Here is a 16,148-nt window from a genome sequence, read left to right on the forward strand (position 1 = left end):
TTTTTGTTCATGGAGCTTTTGGTAACTTTTTTCCTTTATCTTTATTCCAATTTTCCACTTTAGCACCTTTTCTCTGTCTTTTTGGAGACGTGTCACTCTATGGAATGAGATATGTGACACATGTTAGTTGTTGTAGTAAGTTGGTTCCTTTCCTATATTATCACTGTTATATCTTTTATGAGATTCTAATTCCTACAGGTGACTCGAGCTTTATTTTTTGTTCATGGAGCTTTTGGTAACTTTTTCCTTTATCTTTACTTGTCCATGTGTTCTCTTTTTCTCTTGCACATAAATGTCAACAGTGAGGACAATGTCTACAATAAGTTTGGGGGTGGGAACAAAATGTTTTGTTTAGCAAAAAATAAACAATTATTTATACTATGCACTTTGTGGTAATGGTATTGTTTCCTTCTCTATGATGATTATAAGTCTAGAAATCTCATTTAGCATTAGAATTAAGAGTAGTTATTAGAAGCTTAGGTTAATATATAGATAATAGTCTCTACATCTTTTCATAAATGTCTTGCATGAACATCATGATTGTAGTTGGCAGTACTTTTCTGAGACCTAGGTTAGAGTGCTTAATTTTGCATATCCTATGAGAATCTAGCCTAAAAGCCTCATATGAGTTGATATATGAGTGATGATACAAGGGAGAAGTTAATTCCGAGTAGAGAACTCACACGTCCACTTGCATTGCTTGATCACCATAGCATATCCTAAAAGAGAATTTAGGCCCTCTTTGGATCGATATAGCCAGAAATTCAAACCTAAAGAATATTTTTTCCGCTAGTCACCCTACTGAGCTTTTCATAAACCACAAATTCTTTACCCAAAATAAAAACAAAATAAATATAAATATAGCCTACCCACTGGATAAGTTTGAGAAATAGGATGAAATGAAGAAAAGAAAAGAGAAAGACCTGTGGAAAATCAATATTTGTTAGTGCTTCAAAAGAAAAATAAGAAAAAGAAAAGAAAGTTTCCATCCAAAGAAAAGAAAAATGAATAGAAATAAAATAAAATAAAAAGTTAGAACTCCAAAAACAGAATCAAAGGAGTCAACAGCCAAAACGAAAGGGCTAAGGATGGAAACAAAGTGTAGAAGCAAAGTAAGAACAAGGCTTTCGCTAGTTACATAATTTGAAGACCTTTTTTTCTCAGACTTGTCTATTTTGTTTATCCATTACATTTATTCTTAAGCCATCACCTAAACCATCCATAACACCTAATAAAGACCTTTAGCTCAATTAGGAATAGGTTGGTGTGATAGTAAGTGGCAGATGTGTTTGATAGACCTCGGCTCCCTTGGATGTCATTGAGATTGAGAGGAAAAGTGTGCTCACTGCACACTGGAGTTAGTGAAACTTGAGTGAAAAAATCAAAGTATTTTTGTCTTGACATATTTGTGAGGACCTACTTAGGGACGTTATTCCAAAGTTTCAGAAACGGACCTACCATTGCATTTCATAGTATAGTTCAGTGCATGTTTATTTACTTTTAGATGATTTGATTATTATGCATGTATTAACGTAGGTTTTAAAATGAGTATTATTCATTTCTTGCTAGTGAGATGTATAGACACCTGAGGTAAATTAAGGAAACATTACTGTTATTTCTTAGTCACTATAGTATAGAAGAAGTTTGTGCGTATCTTCTCTGAAAACTCTCATGAGACTAAACTCGTCCACTAAGATAAACCTAGGGGGTTTAAAAGGCTTGTTGCACATGCTAAGTGTAATCGTGATTCCTACGAAAATGAGTTAGGATTTTTGTTTTTGTTATTAGTTTAGATTTAGTTTTGCTCGAGGACTAGCAAAATATAAGTTTGGGGGAATTTGATAAGTACATAAATGTTACATATTTACGCCTAATTTTATATTATTTAGCCCGTTATATTTAATTTGTTTGATCTAGTTAGTGTGTTTTCGGTGATTTTGCAAGAATTTAAGTTAAGTTGATTAAATGTGTCAAAACTAACGTAAATGCATGAGTTAGAGATTTGGTTGGCTGACATTGGTTTTTACTGTTTAGTGGAGGTGTCCAATACCGGTGAATTGATTGTTTGGATTGGATGGCTTGATTTATTGGTTTGGGCTTTTAACATTGGGCTAAGGAAAAGAGGACAAAAAGGAATTAAATGGAAATGGGCCCATGGCTTATGGGCTTAAGTACACCCACGTGACCAACAAGAAAGCTTCAGACATTCTTTGTAAATGAGTATGCGAACCGTGCTATGCATCGGTGTTTTTTCAAATCTTTAAACCTATCGCTCTAACATCTCTATGATAGTATGATTTTTTGAATTCTATTTATAATCTAAAAAATAATATAAAACATTAAGAGGGGTTGAATATAATTTGAGTGACGTGAATGAGGTTTTCTAAATTATTTTAAATAATATGAAGCTAATTCTAATTTCAATAAAGTGAGAGAGTTTTTGGTAAATTATTTAAAAAAGAGGGAGCTGATTAGATTAATTAAGGGAGGTGGTTCTAAAATCATAAAATAGAGAGATTACAAATACACAGTTCGGTTGAGAAATTTTTCTCCTAAAGATCCGGCTATCATATAGTGTAGAGATGTCTGAACATATCACATGACTTTATTAGTTAAACTAATAGCCACACTATTTCCTGTCCATCCTGGATGCACCATATCATCCCTTCATGATCTCCCATCTTTCACGAACAGTATCATCCCTTCATGATCTCTCATCTCTCACGAACAGGATCACAATTTCCCTTAATTCCAGCAGTAGAATAGTTCGAGACTTGAACCAATCAAACCACATAGGCAACCCCACCATAAGCCTAGCGACTCCAGCACTACCTAATCATACCTACAACCATTCCATGTTTCTCACGAACAGAGAAATCTTTTCTTGGAGTACCGATCGAATCCCGAAATTGTTAGGGAAAGTTCACCGAATTAGAAACTCCCAAATCAATTCAAACACCAAAGGGGCAACCTTCCGAATTTTATTCCAACACTGAATGCCCAAATCAAGCTCCTATAAATACAAAGTCGAACCGAAAAGGAGAGGGGCTCTCCACAACACAGAAACACATAGAAAAGAAAGAGAGAAATAGTAGCAAGAGGAGAGAGGTCGAGAGAGACGAAAGAAGAGAACAGGAGAGGAGCTAAGCTCGCACAACAATAGGAGACATCTTTTGAGGCTGAAGCTCTGGAACAACACAAGTGAACCAAAGAAAAAGACAGAAACTTGAAGGGAGGGAGAAACAAAACCACTGTCCACATACATGAGTTTATCTATCTCTTACTTTAGCTTTTGTCTTCTTACGATTATCTGTAGCTAAATCCAAGCTAAGGCTTAGATGAAGCCCTAGACTTGCGTAGGTTTATTATGTTTAATTGATTCATTGTTCTTGAAACTTAAAGATTCATTGATTGTTTTCGTATTGATATTAGTGGTTTACCTTCATTGATTATATCTTGCATGTTATACCATGACTTGACTAGTTAATAGTTGGATTAATATTCTGTTCTTATCAAAGCATCGTTTTATCGTTTACGTAAAGTTGTGAGAAGTCGTGCTGTAAGAAGACGATTTTTGCTAGGAGTTTATATTCTCGTTTGCTGAAATTCAATCAAACCAATACATATATTTATATAAGAGCTCAACGTTCACATCTTCTAGCAAGCTAGGGTTACATTTCCCTTGTGCTACTCGTAATTAAAAGAGAACTTTATATTAGTTGAACTAAGATAATCTACAACAGTTTAGGTGTATTCGAATGTCTTAGTATTCTCTCCATTAATAGTTTTAATATTAGTTTTATTATTTTCATAGTTTAACTAGTTTTAGTTAATAATTACTTTTCCTACAAACCAATATAGTTCAGATTAGGTTAAGTAGTATTTTAATATTTAATTGTACCCAACACGCAATCTCTGTAGGTTAGACCTTGTTCTCGCACACCTACTACAATAGATCTTGTGCGCTTGCAAGTAGTAATAATAATAGGAGTTAATTAACCTGTTTATTTAGGTTGGTTAAATCGTTATCATTTCACTACTATAAAATGTAGTTGTTGTGTCGGGTATGTGGGAAACCGACACATCAACTTTTTGTGTCGGGTTAAGGTTCGTTTGTATTAGGATCAGGTTTGTTGTGTCACTTCATTGAAAATCGACACTCCAAGTTTTGCAATTGTGTCAGTTATACTAAAACTGACACTACAACGCAAGTTGTTCTGTTGCTTGGGTGAAAACTTTGAGTGTAGTGTTTTCTATACTTAATCAGACCGAAACATCAAAATTTTGTGCTTCCCAAATTAAGATCTAACTTAATTTCCCGATCCAAAAACCTAATTTCACAAAAAAAAACAAGAAACCAAAAAAACCCAAACTTGAAATCTCAGGCTCGCGAAACTAAAACCCACTTAAAAAACAAACGGTCTCCTTTCTCACACCCACCTCCTCCTCTCTCTCTCTCTCACGTTCGTCGATCAATTAATCTCTCTCTGAATTGGGCATGCATTTTTCTAGGCTTGGCACCCTCCCTCTCTCGTTCTAGTGCTTCAAGTTCAAGAATTTCACAAGTGAGTTGGTTTCTGTTTGAAGAAATTACTTTGTATTTTATCGTGGAATTGTTTTTTCGAATATGTGGAGTTTATTTTGTGGTGATAATGTCTTTAGCCATTGATTACATTGTCGAATTGATTTTGGAGCTTGTGAAAGGTTAGACCTTTATTGTTGTGTTGTGAATTGAATTTTTTTGCGAAGAATCCGAGTTAACAACTTGAGTGCATAAACCTTTACTGTTTATACTATCAAGAGCTAGCCATAGTCTCTAGGGTCCCTCCTAATTAAAGCTTTAAAGCTTTCCTAAATCAAATGTATAAAATTCCTTGGTCAGTTCCTAGACTATTTAATGTACAGTTATGAAACATTATAGTGAAGCCCCAATTCTTTAGTCCGGATCACATGATAGCCATAGTTTATCTGTATATTCTTGATGTTTAGGCTTAGTTATCTTGTCTTTTAATTATGTGGAGCATGACCCATTAGGAGGTGTTAGTCTTGGGAGGAGTCCCTCAAGTCAATTATGTTTTGTGAGTGATGGTTTGTTGTGTCAACACCATATGCATTTTGATTTACACAATAGTTAGTCCAGTTTTTTAACGAGTACAATTGGAAGTAAACGAAAAGTGTGTAGAATTATCGAGATAGGATGGTAATACTTATGAGGATTTCTATTATTATATTAGATTTTTATTGGACTCGTTTTGTCGAGTTGTTGTGTCGCTTCTGATAAAAATATGAGTTAGTTTTTGTAGTGGATCATTAGACTGACACATCAAAATTTTGCAGTGAAATGTTTCAAGTCTCCCACTCCAAAGCCCTAACTTCTAGAAATTAAGAACGAAATATTTCAAAGTCTCTCTCCTCTCTTCTCTCTCACAGAAAAAAGAAAGAAAAACTCTTCAAAATTCAAACCTCTCTCTCTTCTCGACACATCACACTCCCTATGGAGAAGATATCGAAAGAAAAAAACTTGAAATCTCAGGCTCGCAAAACCGAAACCCATCCCACTTCAAAAACAGACGGTCTCCTTCTCACACCCACCTCCTCTCTTTCTCCCTCTCTCTCTCTTTGAATTGGGCATGCATTTTTCTAGGCTCTGCACCCTCCCTCTCTCGTTCTCGTGCTTCAATTTCAAGAATTTCACAGGTGAGTTGCTTTCTATTTGAAGAAATCACTTTGTATTTTATCATGGAATTGTTTTTTCGAATCTGTGGAGTTTATTTTGAGGTGATAATTGTTAACCCTAGGAGAGAGAATAAGAGGAAATTGAAAGAAGCGGCCATGTTGTTGTTGACGTCGAAGCAAAGCATGAGAATTCAAATTCACTTGTAGGAATTGGTTTTGCTTCTCAATTTAAGGTGAGTAGTCTATAAATTTTAATGGATTAACAATTTATTTTTTTTCTATTTGTTAATTGTTTGACTTAGTTTATTTGGATCTATGAGATGAAAATATATTAAGTTGCTCGAAGTCACGCTTGTTGAACTGCTGTCAAGTTTTTTTTAGATATGGGTTCGTGGGTAAGCTTAGATTTTCGATGGTAACCCCGTGTGAAAGTCAATGTATTGCTTGAAGTGTTTATATGCCCAATTTTTATTTGTTCTGAAGTATCTTGAATAATACACATATGAGAACTATAAATTTTATGTTATTGATGTTAAAATACTTTGGTTTTCCTCTGTGTTTCTATGGTCGAGCATCGGCAAAGCTTTATTTGCTTGAAGTGTTTCATGTTAGAACCTATGGATTTTGGGAAAAGTTGTTTATAGCTATGGGTTAAAAAGCTTGCAGATTACAATTTTAACTACATGATATTGTTTGGATTGTTAAGCATGGGGTAGCTACTCGCGCCAAGGTTATCTTTTTATGTGTATGAACCTAGTTTAGGAAATATTCCTAATTGTATGTTTGTGTGTTAATCCTTAGTCCGCCACGACTCCTTTGATATGAAAGTCATGTAATGACTAATTCTATTGTATGAAAATTCCCCGGGTGAATCTTCTAGGGTGTAGTGAGTAGTAAAATTCTTTGCTTTGTCACTAAGGTGTGTAGGGTTAGGAAATTCCTTGGTTACGTTGTATTGCCCGAGGTGTGATTATATATTTTTGGCCCAAGTGTTGCTCTTAGCTTTAGAGTGGCTGTTGTAATATTTAAGATTTGATATATAGCACGCCAACGTATAGATCCTATCTTCTCGGCGATCTGTGATCCTAGTCGATATCCCTACAACGATGGATGCATGTTACTGAGAGTGGATCGAGTTATACAGGGAGACACATGGATATATGTGTCAGTCACAGCAGTGTGTAGAAGTGACTATCGTGGTCGTGGCTAGGGATATTTGTGTATAATAGTATAATGAATTCGGATATGTTAACTAGTTTCACTTGTTTAAAATATGCTTTATAGGATGGTAAGTATATGTATTAACCTTCTTGTAGGGGTGGATTACCATATAAAGATTTTTGGATAAGATAAATCTATTTTATTTGTTGGATTACTTTGATAAAAGGACGCCTCACACTGTATAGAGGAACTAGCAGTCATGATGTAAATTATACAATGTTTTTAGTACATTTTAGACGCGCTAGAGAAACTATTGCCTTCTAAGGGAAGGAACTAAATTGTCTCGAGGCGTAAGGGTTATTTAACTGTTATGGCATTCGTCGAGATGGTTAAGTAACTGGGTTAAACAGTGAGATATCTATATTGTTATGATTTTTAGGTTATTATAGGATTTAAGTTTATGAAATGTTGAAAATATTGTAGTAACCGTTATGGTTGCACCGAATGATTTACGAACCGCAAACACCCACGTGCAGCGGAATAAGGGGTGTCCACGGTTTTGGTTAGAAATTTACCTTTTAGATCGGCTAAGATAACTATGAGAATCCAAGCTCTATGATATCAACAATCTCTTGATCTTCTATTGTATTCCTATCCTTAGAATGGACGTTATGTGGGCAACGATCTACCAACCCTTTCTTTCTCTCTTTCCTTGCCTCTCCTTTCTAATCAATGAATAGTGAATTCGGCCAGGAGAGAAGGGTTTCTATTTATAGGCTACAACAGGGACCATGAGGAGAAATTAGGGTTTAGGCCTCCTGACGGGCTTGGGCTTCCCATGTTCGCCCAGAACGCACGGCCCAAGTCCGTCAACAAATGCCTTATTCCACTAAAGGTCATTATTGCACTACCACCCTAATCCCAAATTATGTGTTACGTTTATGGGCTCCATATTATATGCTTGTTGATCTCCCCATGTTTAAGATATCGAATGCCCGTTGATTAAGTCAAGTTACTGACAACTACATTAATCAAATTCTTATGTCTTTGAGTAGTAGCACTCAACCTCATTGTCATGTCAGATTAAATCCACCTGCAGGGTTTACGTGACAATCCTTATGAGCTCCTCAAAGGGACATCATTGGTCCGACTTCCTGCGGGTCACGGATTCCTTCTATAATCAACAACACACCTTACATACAATGTCATTACCCAATCCATTGAGTTTGTTGATTCACAAATGAATCTCACTCATTGATTTTAAAACAATGTACAATGCATGTAAGTGCCTGTTATTATATCCGGATTAAGAGGACAAACATCCATAATAATAGAGGTGTTTGTTCTCTTATATAGTCAGTATAAAGATAAACAACCTCACTTGGTCCTGTTCAATACACACAAAGTCTACTAGTGTAATCCTCTAGTCAAGATAGACTAATACCAGATTATACTACAACTGTACCAATGGTTTGTCCAAATCCATCTAGATTGTGAACGTTTACTTATACTTTATAAGGTATTGATGATATGATCTTCTGTATGTCACCACACACTATATCATCTACAACATAAAGTATTAGACATATGCATATAACTAATAACATATATAATATGCATAACATTTGCCCATATGATTCTCATTCAAAATATAAAGAATTAGAGTTAATACAAAAGTAATGTTTTTAGTATATAACCTTATCAAATACAGTGGAGACTCTGCCGAAATTTTTGTAAGATATTTTTGTCTTTATTTAGTTTTGGTTTTTCTTAGTTGGTCTGATCACATCTTGAGTTTCATAATGATTGTAGATGCCACGTGTCTTTGGTAATTAGTTATTATGAAATTTGGGGCGTGACAATTACTTACTAATTTCTAAACATGCAAAAGCTACATGGTTTATTTTGGATGCATGACATTCAACGAGGTCCATTGGTTTTGTTTTTTGTCTCGCAATGTGCACCTTTAAATGCTATCAGTTCTTGGGGGCATATCCCATATTCTATTTGTTGTTGTCTGGTCTAGTGTATGAACCTTCGTTCTTCTATCGTCCTAAGTTATCAATTTCAATGTTCAAGAATTGCGTGTGTTTGAGACTTATTTGCATTTGTTGTGCTTTAATTGTAGTTTAAGTTTGTTGATTCATTATCATGAGTTGATTCTAGGTCTAATAATTCTACATTTCTTGTTTTTTTTCTAAGGTGTTTTTTTTAGTTGTTTTGCTTCCCAAGCATTGTATTCGGCATATAAGCTTTTTTTAAAAATTGTGGGTAATTATTTATTGTTTACATCATTTTTACAAGTTTTTAGTTCTTGAATTTAATTTTGTTACCTTGAATATATATATTAGCAACTTAATAGGCCTTATTAATTTAGTTTATAAACATTTTTTTATGAGTTCATCGACTCTAGTATTTTACGTCTAAGGATTTATCTACCTGTGCATCACAACATAAAAGCTTTTTGTATCCTTATCTTTTTAGGCACGAAGGGAAGAGTTCTTATAGTCTAGTTCAGCCTTGATAATATTCTTATGGATGAATTGTTATCATTAGGAGTCTTCTAATCTTTATTGGTTTGTCGTAAACTCGGGTTGCTAAGAATTGATATGTCTAATCTTGAGGAGTGTTCTAATCGTTATTGGTTTCATAGTTTTATTGTTACCAATTAACTAGTTCTTCTTGATGTACTATACTGGATTTTGTCGCTTTACGATATATTGAATCTAACTAGTTCTTTTGTTTGTTTTATTTTTTTTTTCTTTTTTGTAGATTGAACTTAATAGAACATGGCTATGATGGCTGAATGGAGGCATGGATATGCTAGACGTGAAGTCATTTTCTCGCATGGCGTTAGGCTAGGTTGAATATATTTTATTTTGTAGGTTTTGTAAACATTTGAAATTGTATTTTGGTTGGTTGGTTGTTTGTAAATTGACGTTGGATAATAAAATTATTTAGTAATGAAATGAAATTGGTTTTGAGATTGTTAGTTGTGTTATATTGATGTGGATGGCAATGATTTTATACAGGTCAATTGTTGTTCTCCATTTTTTTTTTTCGAAACAGGTGATCCACTAAAACTGACACAAGAAGGGATCCAATTTTGTGCGGTTTAAAGAAGAACCGACACAACAACTCTATTTCTTGTGTCGGTTTGTGCTTTCCCCAGAGCAAATTTACAATTGTGCAAGGCTAAAACCGACACAAGTAGTATACCTTTTGTGCCAGTTTATACTTAAAAATCAACACAAGTACTATATCTATTGTGTCATTTTGATATAAACTTGTTGTGTCGCCACTACTTGTGTCGCTTTGTAAATCAGAAAAACCCGACACATCAGACTTGTTATGTCACTTAAAAACCGACACAACAAGCCTTTTATTTAGTAGTGTTTTTTAATTGAATTTTTGGTTTTTGAAAACTCAAAACTTTGCAAATCTATCTACTTTCTATCTACTAACAGTTAAATTAAAAAGACTTAGGGGAATTAGAGTGGACTTATACACGAAGATTTCGAGCCAACGGAATCTTCGTCTGAGAAAAAGGAGGAGCGGCACAGGTGAACGAGGCACGGTCGCATGTTGTACGCAGACATGGGGAAATGGTTCATGAGTACATGTCACACGTGGACGTGTGGAAACAGTTTGCGGGAGCATTTCATGCTGGGCGCGCGTGTGACAGGCGCGGCGCGGGTTATTTTGCTCTGTTTGCGCTTTGTTTTCTATAGTAAGTTCCTGTGATTCGTCTCGTGCTACTGTCGGGCTCCGTTTAACCAGAAATGTACTGGAAACATACAAAAATGAAACATCAGTAACGAAATTTGGAAAAAAAAATAAAAAAAATTGAAATGAAGATTGAGAAGAAGGGTTCAATATGTGTTGTTTTTCTCCATCTTCCTTTTCCCATTTGAATCCATGACGGCGGTGCCATTTGATTTGATGAGAATAGTGGTGTTGAGAAGGGTTGTGTTGTTCATCTTAGATTCTTTGTTTAGAGGTTGGGTTTGATGGATGGAAACTACACTCTCTACTATTTTCTAATCTTTCTTATGGTTCTTAAGTTCAAATGGTGGAAACACTTGTACTTATCTAAAGTAGTTTGAACTCTTAAACACATTTTAATGGAGACTTGTATGAAAATGGATTGGATAGTTATGTTGCTCACAAAGTTAGACTCATTAGAACTTGTCAAATGAGTATGACTTGTGTTTGTAGGAATTAATCAAAGAGAAATAAGTAGAGAAAACTTGTAGATAAGAGAGGATGAAAACTTGTATTGAAAAGACTAAGAACTTATATTGAAAAGATTAAGAACTTGTATTGAAAACATTAAAGCTTGAAAAACATGAAAATGGAAAATAAGTAAATAACCATTTAAATTAAAACATTTAATCTACTCCTAATGACCAAAGATTAGCTCTAGTGTCTCTACTCTTAACAAACCAAAATGGTTTGGACCCTAAAACATTGGATAACTAATTCTCTACATCTCTTTGGTTTATATAGGACACCATTTACAATTATGCCCTTCCTTCTAGAAACAATCTTGGGGGCTTTTGACCTAAGCCCATAATAGAAGTCTTGATTTTGGCTTTAGGTCCCTGAGTCCATAGCTTTCAGCCTTGAGTCCTTGAGTCTTTGACTTTGATAGTTGACATGCGCTCCTTTTGTGTGTATGATATGGTATATGGAATGTGTAGATGGATAATGGTAGTTGAACAAAATAGAAGCGTATCAAATCCTAATTATCCCTCAATGAGTAAAGGATGAGTAGGATATCGTTCCACTTTTAAGTGTATGTTATATGAAGGACAGGATTGGAAAGGGGGTTTGAGGGATTAAAAACTATGATTGTAGAGATTGTAGATTCTAATGCTAGACTAAATAAACTAACTAAACTATTGAGAATTTATAGGAGAGGGAATTCAAGAGATTAGAATCCACCAACACCTTTGATCTGTGACCTTCTACTTCATAGTTGTTCTCACAAGTAGACTTGATAAAAGTAAAATGAATAGTTTTACCACGAATAACGATTGAACTCTAAAAGGAAGTAAAACTAAAACTAAACTTTGTACTAGATTTATCAAAGATTTATTCTACTCTCGGATCTATCGAAATAGAGGTGGAGTAAAAGATTCGTTCCACTCCTAGCTCGTTAGTATTCAATGTTTCCTACGACTATCGGTCTATCCAAGGTCTAATGAGAGTAATGTGGGATTTATACTGCGATGTCAATTCAAATACTAAACAAGATACTAATAACGAAATGACAGAAATACTAAGGTTTGAATCTAGATAAAGAATTAGGGGGGATTGAATCCACCTTGAATCCAACTTAATAAACTAGCATAGATTGTTGTAATCAAATTCTTACATTCTTACAATAAGAATTGGTTATTCTAATCCCTAATCATTCATGGCAATCTCTACCAACTAATGACTAGCATGTGAGGAAGTTCTACCCATTCTCATGGCGAATCAACTACCTTCTAGAGTGGAATAGACTCTTACAACGATTCTACACTACACAATCAAGTTTTCATCAAGGCTTCATCAAACCCCTCTAATGAAGGTTTAGTCTTGATTCATAAAACTATCATTTCCATATAAAATTAAATAAGACATGGTATAAAGATTATAACTTTACTATATCAATCTACTCAAGAATTCAAATCTAAATTAAACAACTAAGAATCGAAATTAGATCTAAGTAATTTTTAAATAACAAAATTGAAATTATGAAGAACTAACTATTTTTATTAATCTAATGAAGGAGTAACAATCATTCAATAATCTAAATTAAAACAAGGTATGAAAACTAATTAATAAACTAATTAAAATTCTCAAAACTAGATCTATAACTATGCTCTAATTGCTACTTGCTAACCTAAACTAAGTATGACTTAAGAGTTAAGTCTTGTGTGTGAAAATGGAGGAGACCAGATCCACATTTTCGTGCATAGGCTGAGGAGCCATGTTTTGGGCCGGAAAATCGAACCCAAAGCCCAATTTCCTCAGTCCACAGAGCCCTTTTCAGCTGGCTTTGATTTTAATAGACTTTTCGTCCATTTTTCTCTTCTGATTGAGTCATGTCTTGGACCATTGGAACACTATTTCCGAGCTGGTCATTTTGACATAAAGTAGGCCCAATTCCGAGGCCTGAGTCCAAAAATACGGTCTTCGAAAGTTCTATTGACTTTTGTGTGTTGTTTCTGCCCGCATTGACTTTGACTTTTCAGCTTTTGACCAGGCTTTGCAAAGGCTTTTTCTCCTTGAGTCTTGGCCTTTAATCACATAACTTCTTAGCAACCAACCCTTGCTCCTTTATCTTGCCAAAGTGGCACATTTCTGCACATAATTGACTTCAATGCTTGAAATACATAAAATCACGTAATCAACATTAACTCTTATTTATTACTTGCATAATTGGTCTAAAAGTATTACTGTTAAGAGGTTAAAACTACACTTTTTGGCTCTTATCAAACCACCCCCAAACAGCATTTTACTTGTCCTCAAGCAAATATGAGAAATTAGCGTAAGTGACCAAAAATAGAGTTCTAACTAATCTCGTTTCGCCGAGTGCGATTGCATTGACCATATGCAACAAGGCCTTAAACCACTAGAAATTCCCTAGTGCACGAATTATAACCTCGTGAGAGTTTTCTAGTGAAGGTATTCACAAACTTCATCTATACTACAACGACTAAGAAATAAAAACTATTGTTTCCTTATCTATGCTCCCAATTATCTATATATCTCACTAGCAATGAATAAAGAATAATCAAGTCGAAACCTAAGCTAATATATGAATAACAATCAATGATCTACGAATAAACATATATACAACTAGTAATACTATGAAATGCACTAGCAGGTCCGTTTATGAAAACTTGGAATAGCGTCCTTAAGTAGGTCCTCACATAAATATCAAGACAAAAACCACTCTGATTTTTTCCGCTCAAGTTTAAGCTACTCCGATTAATGCGATGGGCACACTTTACCTTACAATCTCAATGACACACAAGAAAGCCAGAGTCGATCAAACACATCTGCGACTTACTATCACACTAACCTATTCCTAATTGAGCTAGAGGTCTTTATTAGGTGTTGCGGGTATTAGGAGATGGTTTAAGAAGGAAGGAAATGGATATTCAAAAAGGATAAGTCTGAGATAATAGAGTCTTCATATTATGTAACTAGAGAAAACCTTGTTATTTACTTTTGCTTCTACACTTTGTTTCCATCCTTAGCCAGATTTTTCTTTTTCTTTGGCCTTTTGACTCATTCGATTCTATTTTTGGAGTTCTAACACTTTATTTTCTTTTATTTTTATTTTTATTTTTTATTTGGATGGAAACTTTCTTTTCTTATTTGAAGCGACTAACAAATTCTTGATTTCAAAGGTCTTTCTCTTTTCTATTCTTCATCTCTATTCTCAGACTCATTCAAAAAATGGGTAGGCTGATTTTTATTTTTTTATTTTGTTTTGTAATAGGTTAAAGGATTTGCGGTTTATGAAAGGCTTTGAAAGGCTCAGAGGGGCGACTAGTGAAAAATAATTCATAGGTTTGAATTTCTGGCTATATCGATCCAAAGAGGGCCTAAATTATCGCTTAGGATATGGTGTAGTGATCAAGCAAGTGGACTTGTGATTTCTCTATCCGGATTTTACTTCTCCCTTGTGTCATTTCTCTAATGTTTCACTCATATAAGGCTTTAGGCTATATTCTCACAGGATTTGTAGAATAAGTACTCTAGCCTAGATTTCAGAAACTTACTGCCAACAATCATAGATACTCATGTAACATATTTATAGATAGATGCAAAGATTATTACCTACATATTAACCTAAGTTTCTAAATATTATTCCAATGCAAAAACTACATAAGATTTCTAGATTATCAAGGGCCTAGAGAAGGAAAACAATACCAATATTCCTAAGTGTACAGCATAAACTTTTTATTTATATTTTTAAAATTTTTGAATTTTTAACTAGAAAACAAGTGCATATTATACATATCTATATCCTAACAGATGCCTTAATTACACGTGTTTCTATGCCCCCCAAAACAAGAAGCATGCTTTGTCCTTAAAGTATTTAAATAAATAGGGTAGAGAAATACCATGGACACGTGTGAAATTTTGGAACATCTGCAAAACAAGGTTATAACATACTAATATAGAAAATAAAAACTAACGCAACTCTATAGGAGTTCCACCCGTTATGGGGTTAATAAGAATTAGATTGCTTGGGACATAAGCAGACACTAACTGAAACTAAAAACTTACCTTAACTCCCGCGTCTAAGCATTATCCACCTCATCTTCCTCTCCGAAGAGATGAGGTTCCTTTGCATCCTACCATGCCATGATGATTTGCCAGGCTTCATGCCACTTATCATCTATTATAGATAACCTGTCAAGCGCCATTTGGTCGGATGGGGTGTAAGGTGCAACATGATGAGGTTGTATCCTCCACCCTTGCCAAGTCATTGCACGGAATGATTGAATAATACAATTGGTGGGTCTCACAATGTCGACCCCAACCCAATCCGTGAAGCGGGCACAAAAAATAGGAAAGAAACATAGCATAATACAACAAATTAAAATAGGCATAAGAAGGTACTTATGCATACTTATGCCTCTTGCTATGGGCTCAGGCTAAACTAGACATTAGGGTCTTGCGAATATCATAGAGTGTACGTCCCCCAGCTAAAGCAAGGAAAATATCACAAGTTTTGTCATTCATAGAAGAATAACGCTATTCCCCTCCAATGTTTAGCATGATCTAAAACATAACATTGCCCACGTTCATAGACAGGCTACCCAGGGCGACGTTATAATCCCCTTGGTCCTCTATCCTAAAAATTCCTGCCCCGTAATGCTCATGCAAATCCTCATAGTTATACATATACATATTATCTACCAAATAGGCCCATGAGTCTTGTATTTCAGCGAGCATAGCAAGTCCAAGAACAAAGGCTAGCAAGAACCTCGAAATTTCCATCGGTTCATCCCCGATGGTGATGGAGAACACTTGTTCTCCATCTGGTCTATCAAAGAACTTGCAATTATCATAAAAATAAGATGTAAGTGTGAGAGAATAAAGTTCATCATGACTTACCAATAGTGGCTCCCAGCCTGCTAGAATGATCATTTCGCGAAACCACGCACCATAGGTGTCACTTTGGAATAAGTCTTCAAAAGACTGTTCCAGTATGATACGAGGGGATGTCATCACCAATCTACTCGCTGGAACAGCTGCAAACGATTTTGGAGCAACCCACAAAAAATTGGAATTTTTCG

Source organism: Coptis chinensis, chromosome 8, assembly GCF_015680905.1.
Source record: "Coptis chinensis isolate HL-2020 chromosome 8, ASM1568090v1, whole genome shotgun sequence".
Lineage (NCBI taxonomy): Eukaryota > Viridiplantae > Streptophyta > Magnoliopsida > Ranunculales > Ranunculaceae > Coptis > Coptis chinensis.